The sequence below is a fragment of the Cheilinus undulatus genome, linkage group 7, assembly GCF_018320785.1.
Source record: "Cheilinus undulatus linkage group 7, ASM1832078v1, whole genome shotgun sequence".
Classification (NCBI taxonomy): domain Eukaryota; kingdom Metazoa; phylum Chordata; class Actinopteri; order Labriformes; family Labridae; genus Cheilinus; species Cheilinus undulatus.
The window spans coordinates 44,268,781-44,278,220 of record NC_054871.1 but is presented as its reverse complement, the minus strand read 5'-3'; positions in this window follow the sequence as shown (position 1 = coordinate 44,278,220).

Here is a 9,440-nt window from a genome sequence, read left to right as displayed (position 1 = left end):
GTTATATGCAAACATGCACAAAGAGGATCCCCCACAGACATGCACTAATGGAGAGAGGTCAGAGTGATGGCCTTGCTGCTCTCATCGAAGCGTTGCCGGGAGCTGGGCATTCAGTGTCTTGCTCAAGGGCAATCTGACAGTACTCAGGGAGTGAACTGGCACCTCTCCAGCTACCAGGCCAAAGTCCAGATATAGTCCGACCAGGACTTTAACTGGCAACCCTCCGATTCCCAGCTGAAGTCCTTACAGACTGAGCTACTGCCGTCCCTATGTGCAAGTTCTGTCTGAAGTTATTGTGTAAAGTCCACTAAACTCTACACTGAAGCTACTTAATTTATAACTTAAGTTGTGTCATTGTATGGTTGCACCGCAGAGGCATACGATTGATCTTCACTCTTAGAGCTTTATGTTCAAACTAACTGATATGCAGATATGATGTTTTCACTTGATTTACCCAATCCATGAAAAAAATTTTTAACCCACTGTTTCTTAAGGTGCTGCCTCTTGTGTCTTATTGGGGTATGTCAGCCTCTCTCTGCAGCCACAGTGATGCAAAATAAGTCCATCGCTGCTCCTTTACGTCTTTTACTTAAAAATAAATTAACAGACAGCAAGTTGGCAAGTCATAGTCATCTGAACCTTTTAAATGTTCTCTTATTTCATTTTCGATCACTAACAAGTTCCTTTTTCCACAGTTAAGTTAAAATCTTTAATCTACCAATAACAATAGGTCTGGATCTAAGTAGGAAGTCAATAACCCCGAGTTTAAAACAGTAGAAAAAAACACAATAACCGTTGAAAATGCAAAAAAAGTGGAATTTTAAAATGCAATAAAGGGGTGCGATTAATACGACATATGTTGGTCTTGTATGTTGGTATGGCATTTGGTAGGATAACCTATTAACCCTTTGAGGCTGATAGTTGAATACAACAAGAAGAGGCTCAGGTTCTTAAAAGTTAAAACATTTTGAACCATAAATCATAGCCACTTCTTTTCTCTCTGGAAACTCTCTGTTTTGTAATTCTAATGGTGCTATCCATGCCTTCATAGCCTTTATGGAGGTTTTTCTAGCAAGCCTGGAACTTGGATGACTCTCCAGGGCCTTTAAAGATTAAATCCATACCAGTAACTCCAGTACTGAACATCTTTTTATCCATTTTTAAAATCCATTTCAGGATTGTTTATGCTGCTAGTGGCTATTGCTGTCTGCCATCTTGTCTGCATTGTACCCCAAAATACAGGGGGGGGGGGGGGGGGGGTCAGGGCACAAGATTTCTTGGGGTGGGGGGGTGTACAAATATTTTTCTTTTAATGAAAATAAATCAAGACTATAAGCATAATGTACAAAGGCGTTTAGGGTAACCCTATACACTAAAACAAATCTAGAGCACTAATCATCAACTAGTGGCAAAAACTGGTTTTAAAGTTGCAATAACTGTTGAAAAAAAAATGTAATGAAAAGGGGTTCAAAAGTGGCAAAACTAGAAAAAAAGTGGCAAAAATGGAAAAAAAAAAACAAAGGTGATAAAACATGCAAGAAAATTGGTTTCAGAAGGGCTAAAAATCATAAAAATCTTGCAAAGTTTGGTTAAAGTGGCAAAAAGGTGTTCAAATTGTCAAAAATGAGTTCATACTAGTACTAAATCACAATTGTAGAGCCCATTCTCTGGGATTTTCAGAGGTCCAGCCAATTCTGTTGTCAGGCTCCTTGTGGCCTGCTGCATTATAGATAACAGGGATAGATCTCACTGGTAATTCCTAAAAATGTCCTGCATTTTGAAAGAAAATACAAATACTACAATAATATTTCAATCAAACACAAAATGTTTATTACATTTTGGGTATGTGAAAGTCCGGCCCCAAGTTTCTTTCGGGACTAAATCTGGCCCTTGTGCACATGTTCGTGATAACCCCTGATCTAGAGGATCATCTAGATTTAAAGAAAAAAACAAACAAACAAAAAAAAAGGACAATTAGGGGGAAAAATCAATTTTTCAGGATCAAGTTGGATATTTGAAAGAAAACAAACTCAGAATTTCAGAGTTTAAAAGTTATACATTCACAAGACAAAACTTGAAATTTCCAAGTTTAGAAGTCTGAAATGTTGACATTAGAAACTCAAAAAACTTCAGATTTTTAAGTTCATAAGTTTACAATGTTGTAAAGACAAACATTTTTGGTGGCGGTTCAATTTTTAACTTTATAATCTAAAAAATAAAATGAAGTAAAGTAACGTTACAACTGTTAAAGTAAAAACATCTATCTTGTTCTTGTAAATTAACGACTCTTAAAAAAAATTTTCTTGAGTTTTTTCTTGAAAATCAACAGATCCTCTGTATTTATTTTCTTTGAGTATTCCTCATATGCAATCACAATAATGGATAGTTCATACATAGATCTTTTTTTCAGGAACAGTTGTATGTCGGTCTGTTAGGTTTTGATTTTTGTTTTCCCCTTGGAAAATGATTAAAATTGATGTTTATTTTTCCAAAGTGCGACCTTAGTTTTTTTTTTTTTTTTTTTTTTTTTTTTTAGATACAAGCAGGGGACCCATAGGAAAAAAGGTTGGGAACCATTGCCCAAATGAATTGTGGCCGGGCTGTGACATCCGATAGCAGGCTGTTTCGTTGTCATGTCATAGTTTGTCAAAATACAAGGAGAAGGCCTTAATATCTCATAATGGAGCAAAAGAGAGACAGAGAGTGTCTGTCTATGTCACTGCAGAAGGGAACGTCTTTGCTTAATGACACAAAAAGCTTATATAATGAAGCACAAGGATTTTCATAAGTAAGTGGATATTATGAAGACTTTTTGTCACAGAATAGTTATTTGTTAACTTTTTAGTACCGAAGACATGGGAGACCAAGTTTGGACATAAAAGTAACCACCAGTATTTCCAGCCATTTGCATTTATGAACCTGGAGGGATTTTTTTTCCCAATGATTTTGAATGGTTGGTGAGGGAGAAGTGACATTAACGAGGTTGACATTGTCCCAAAAGTTTAAACTGTTTTCCGTTGGTAGCACGGCATGAACAATTTCACAAAAGTGGAGCACTTCTTTTCCAATCAGGACGCTGAGTGCTGACAATGCTGGACTACTCTGTTTTTTATTTTAAATGAATGCTGCCAGTACAAAAAGTGCTGGTTGTGGACAAAGGCCCTAAATTTGCATCTCTACTCATTAATCCCAAACTGCTACCAAATGCTTTAAAATCATCACTCATGTTTCCAGCATCACATGGAATCCAGCAGAAACTGTATTTCTTGAGCCTGAGCTGAGATAACCATTACTGCTCATCAGGTCCTCTTTTAATTAAACTTCGGGAAGCCGTTCTAGAGCCATAAGAGTCTCCATGATGATCTTAATTGGCAAAGTTTCATAACTCCGCCATAATAAGCCTAATTGATCCAATACTGGGTCCTGAAACCAGCTAATGCCGGCCCAGGTGGTTCTAACTGCCAATGATATTCCACACCAATTAATCCAAGTGTAAACCCTCTAAACCAGGCCAAATCTAGCAGTCATACATGAGCCAGAGCTGGCTCACATTCGATCCCTGGTGCCAGAGCACAGCTGAGTGTGGTGAAATTATCAGTCTGACCCAGCTGGCTGGGATGGCACAGAGGTTCAGGGCAAATATGGACCTAGACAATTACAATACTACCACAAAAGCAGCTTTTAGCGATGTGTGCAAATATGGAAATGAAATACTACAGTTCAAACTATAACACTCTTTCAAACTCGAAAAGAGACAATGCCTGCCACTCAGGCTGAATTTTAGGATCTGAGGCTCTGTAATAATCTGCTTCTCTCATATATTTACCTGAAATAATTTTACAATTGTACAGTTTCATTTGGCAGAAACTTTCGTGACAGATTCCATACTGAAAGAGTATACTGCCTGCTGCATGCCAGTATTCACCCATAAAAGGTCAATGCAAAGCCACTTATGAATAAAAAGATGCAGTAAATGAGCCAGGAGTCTAGGACTTATAGTGGTGAAAACACTGACGACCAAAAGGAAGTTGAATCAAATAAACTTTCACACAAAATTGTGGTGCTTGACAATTCAGTTCTTCTTTTACTACTGCAGGGATGACTGTAAAAGAAAAACTGACTGACACCCATGTTGCTGCTAGATTCAAACACTCTTTCTGTAGAGCCAAATGAGCCCCCATTAATCATTACACTCAGGAATGTATGGACCTTCTCTGATTTCTTCACATAATCTCAGAGTGCACACGTCAATCCACAATCTCTCACCCACTCTGATCAGTGAACAGAAGATTAAATATACAGTGATGCGCATAAGTTTCATACATGTAAGGCGCTCTGGTTTCGTCATGGGGTCAAATGTGCCACAACCCAGTGCTAGAGAGGGGAGGGGAAGGCAGAGTCAAGCATGACACATGTTGACATGTGTGATGCTGTGTGTGGCAAGGTCAAGCTTGATGCCACTTCTTTTGTCCAAGCCGTTTCACCCCTGGTGATGGACCACTGGTACTTTCCAGGACTTTGGGACATCCACTACATGACTAGAGGCTCGTGGCAACACTACCCACGTTGGCCGTACCCTAGTTAAATGTGTCTGTACTTCTCTATGACAGCTACAGAAAGATGCTTCAGCGGGTTGAAGAGGCGATCTGAATGTGCTGGTACGGTGCATGGAAGTTGGACATCAACAGAGTTGCTTTGTAGGCTTCACTCTTGTTTACTTGGTCTAAATCAGTCTCAATGAAAATGCTCCTCACTTATCATTACTGCAAAATCTTGTAAATGAAGGCAACTTGAACAATAAAAGGCAAACAGGAGGGCCACGAAAGCCAATCACTGACTGAAAGAAGAACAGAGAGAAGAGAAAAATGGATGCTACTGAACATTTTAGGATTTTATTGAAAATCTGAACATATTTTCTGTTTTGAAGTAGTGTACCCAAAAATTCTTCTGAGAGGTGTCCAGGACAATTGACGCAATGGTGTGACATGCAACACGCACACACACACACCAACACGCAACCATTTATAGTATTGAGATATGTGAGAATGTGGGAGTGCTCTCCAGGCGTTATTTTTACAGTGAGTGGTGCTGAGTGATGAAAAGGCAGTGTGTGTGAAGTTGACACTGTCTCTATTCACTCAGTGCATCGTATAGAACAGCAATATTTATTTATCTATAACTAACCTAAGCTAACTAACCCTATGATTAAATGGAAATCATTCAAAAAATTACTTGTACCAAGGCCCACAGTTCTTTCAAAGTTTTGGTGTTTGGATTTCTACATCACATGATTAACCCTCTGAGACTGATGTTGTCGTATACAACTAAAGTGACACAGGTCATAAAAAGTTGAAATCGTTTGAACCATAAGTCGTAGCCTCTTTCTGAAGCCAACTACAGTACCAGATTAAATCTGCATCAGTAAAGCCAGTATTGAATATCCTTTTTTTTATTAACTTCTGCTGCTATATCGTGGCTAATGCTGAATGCCATTTGTATCCCAAAAGGCTTTTCGTTGGGCTGACAACCAATGGCAGGTTGTTCCATTGTCGCGTCATGCTTTGCCAAACTGCGCAACTCAAACTGTAGAGCTCCTGGTACAGCAGCCCGAATAGCTCATGATGGAGAGAAAGAGAGATAGAGAGCCTGTGATGTGTCCCTCTTTGTCACTGCAGACAGGAACTGCTTTGAGTAATGGCTCAAATAGAGAAAATATAAAGAACTGTAAGGACTTTTTCTGTAAAATATGAATATTTGAAGCATTTTTTTTGTCAGAGAATGATTATTTGGGAGAATCTGGGAGTGATGGGAGAACAAGTAAATGCAAATCAAAGTCGTAGTTGTTAATGTTTACTGTGTTTCACACATAAAAATTTTTCGTTCTTTTGTTCATCTTCTTTTCTCATTATAGTATGGGTATTTTTTTAAACTCAAATTATACTGTATTACACACATATTCTTTAAGCCCGGATTGTCCTGAAAAAATGATGGTCAGAGCTTAACTGTACACCACAGGGTTAATATTTTACAAGCTTTTTCAAGGCAATAAGTCTGAGCGAGACATAATTGTTAAAAAAAAGCTTAGGGCTTGAATTACTGTTCAGCAATCTTCACTCAGGAAGAGTAAAAGTGAGACTTTGATCATGAATAATAAATGAAACGGAGTATTTATGAAGACTTGTAATAAGAAATAAAACACTCCAGTTGTGGATGGGCAGCTCAGGGACAGTTGTAGAGGTGCATCATCTCAAGCAGTGGTTCTTGACAAGTGGGATGGAACCAAAGAAAAAAAAAAAAAAGAATTGCGGAAAATGGGTTGTGAATTTGTACCTGGAACAAAAAAATGTGTCCAAGACTCTATGAGGTGTTTTTGATGTAGTTGTTGGCAGTGGAAAAGGGGACATATATTCATATATTTAGACTTATTTTTCTGTCACATTTCTACCTGGGGTCACAACAGCATTAACTTTTATGGAATAGATTCGATTGACTGATGTGTCTAAAATCTGGGTTATAATCTCTTGTTTTGGAGCTTCAGATGGGTCCCATGGTTAGACCAGTTTGGAACCACTGATCTAAAGAGTGGATGTTTTGCCTAATGTCTTGTGTGGAGGCAAGTCTGGAATCTGTGATTATGTAGAATGTGTTAGGGAAAATGTATTCTACTTATGTCTAAATCAACATTTCTTGTAGACACTATTCTTCTATTATTCATAAATGTGTGAGAGAGCAAGTGTGAGAGACAGTGTTTTCATTGCTTCAACTGCACTGTTGTTGTACTTGAGTAGACCACTTGATATTTGAAAATGTACCACTTACGAGAGCTGAAGGTCTTTTTTCACAGTTCTTTCATCGATTTTTGAATCGGAAGAAATGAGGAGCAAAGATTCTTGTGGTATTGGATGCTGTGTTTCTCAAATGTGGATAAAGAAAGAGTGGGGATGGGGGCAAAGAGAAAGTTGACCTTTTTTTCTACATTGTGCTACAGTTTTAGAAACCCCCTGGCATGATGCCTGCCCCAGTCTTCTTTGCTTTGGATTGTTTGTTTCCAGAAACAAAAATTGTTTCCGCCAAGTTGGAGCTGTTACCTTGGCAGGGGGATCAGCTTTCACATGTATGAAATATAGTTGCTTTAAAGGTGCAATAAAAATAAAAAAATATGTATTAGTTAATGGTCATGTAGTATTCCATAGATATCTGCTCTGCTTGTTTTTATTGAGTTTTACTAATTGTGTGTTTTACTTTTGTTTGTTGATTGCTTCTATGTGCCATGGTGCATGCAAAAATTGCCCGTCTGCCTCTGAAGTACCCAGGCTGCAAATAGCAGATGGGCAACAAGTGAGGGAAGCTCCAGAGAGAAGAGGGAAGTCAGCAGGGGAGGCACGCAGAAGGAAGCAGACAGCAGAGAGGAAGGCAGCAGTCGCCACCCTGGAGCAAGACAAACAACACACCCCAGAAGAGAAGCTGAGCACTGCAGTCAGTGTCTGTGGAGCAACGCTACTCCAGCCTGGGCCATGACCCGTAGGTATCAACTTTGATTTAACACAGACACAGGGAGGGCTGGCTATAGGGCCGAAGGGGCGCAGAAGACTGTGGTCTCTGCAGGACGAGTAAGAGGGCAGCGCAGAGAGGCCCGGAAGCAGGAGGCTCGGTGCAAGAGGGGATGGTCAACAGGAGACACTGTGGCAAGGAGTTGGGCGACACAGCTGCCAGCAAGAGAGGACAGGCCCCACACGAGATCAAATCTGGCTCTATAGGGGTCGGAGTTGGTGGGACTTTTAACAGATGTTTTCAAGACTGCTTCCTGCTTATTTTACTCATGTCCTGGGAACTTTAAGAAGGAATATGTCTGTATTTTTGAAGTTGGGTTGTATGAGGTATTTGGTGATAGTAGTAGCGTTAGCCTCCAGAGAGTTCAGTGACAATGCACCTTCAACCAGGAGAAGCTAGGCTATATAATGCGACAGATGAGTGTAGCTGCTCTGTGTTAATTAGCAAGTTTAAGGCAAAACTGGTCCAAAAAACAACTTTGGCCTAACAACACTTAATGAGCATTTTTGTAGTATCTCATTAGAAAGCCTCTGTGTTTGGCACTATTTTGCAATGCGAGCTTCTGCTACCGACTGCGTGCCCTTCCACCTCACACCTCAGTGTACCTAAGCAGCTGTTTGGGTGTGTGGGCTTTGGCAGAGAAAACAACAGGAGCTAGAACAACACTGAAATGAGGAAAATTTTGACTCAAGTGACGATGACATGCTGTTTACTAGGGGATACTTTTTTCCCAGGGAAGAAACTGGTTGGCTTACCTGTTGGTGGAGTTGTTGAAACTGTGAGCCAAGCGGCAACCTCCGGTCCTGAAAAATGAAGCCAATATGGAAGGGCAAAAACAATTGCAATACAGCGAGTGTCTATTTGAGGCTGGATGCAGGAACACTGTAAATCCTGTCTGAAAACCTGTTAAAAAGCCGTGTTTTACACTAGAAATAAACTGGTTTTCAGCCTCGTTCAAGAAACCAAATGTGTCTCATCAACTAATGTCTTCATGTCCTCTCACTGTACAGGGGGTGAATATTTTTTACCACAATCGTTTTGATTATATTTAGGAACTGCACAATGATTGGCACATCTCATGTGATTGACAGATAGCTCTACAGGCAGACGCATCATTTCTGTCAACCAGAATGCTGGCAAGCCAGCCGACAGGAAGTGGAGCTTAGTGGGTAGGCCGTTAGTTGATCCAAAGTTCGGTTGAGACTGCGATTTCAATACGGAAGCGGCCATGGATTGGCTTCAAAAGCAGTTAGACTCTGCCTATTGTAAGCAGACGACTGACGTCACACAGGCTTTGTCCAATTCTTTCTACAGTCTATGGCCAATGCCCATGAGAGCTGCTGCTGTCACTTCATAACGCTCCTTCAGGGCATTTCTGATCAAGGATAATGGCTCAAGTGCTTGCAGCCTGCATCACTCCCCATGCAGAGTTCCCTGCATTACTGAATACCCGTGTTTGATGGACCTTCTTCAACTTCCCAGAGAAACTCACCCTGACTTGAAAAGGGCCTGGCCTTCAGTCAGTAAAGGAGCCGCTCCATCACAGCCATCCAAATAAATTTGTTGGTGTTTTCTCAGCCGTTCAGATACGCTGAGGCCAAAAAAACATGTAGTTGGTAGCCAAAGCTTGCATGGCAAAGTAGTGCCAAACATAGAGGTTTTCTGGGTAAATAATAAAATGTTTAAAACAATACTCTGTATACTGAACAGTTGAGCCAGAAATGTTTTTTGTCCAACTTTTACCTTAAACTTTCGAATAATGTAGAGCAGCACCGTCTATGGCACTATTTAGCCTAGCTTCCCCAAGCACCTCCTGTTTAAAGGGGCAATGCTCACTGAAATGTCAGGAGGCTAATGGCACTACTAATGCCAAGTATGGTATATAACCC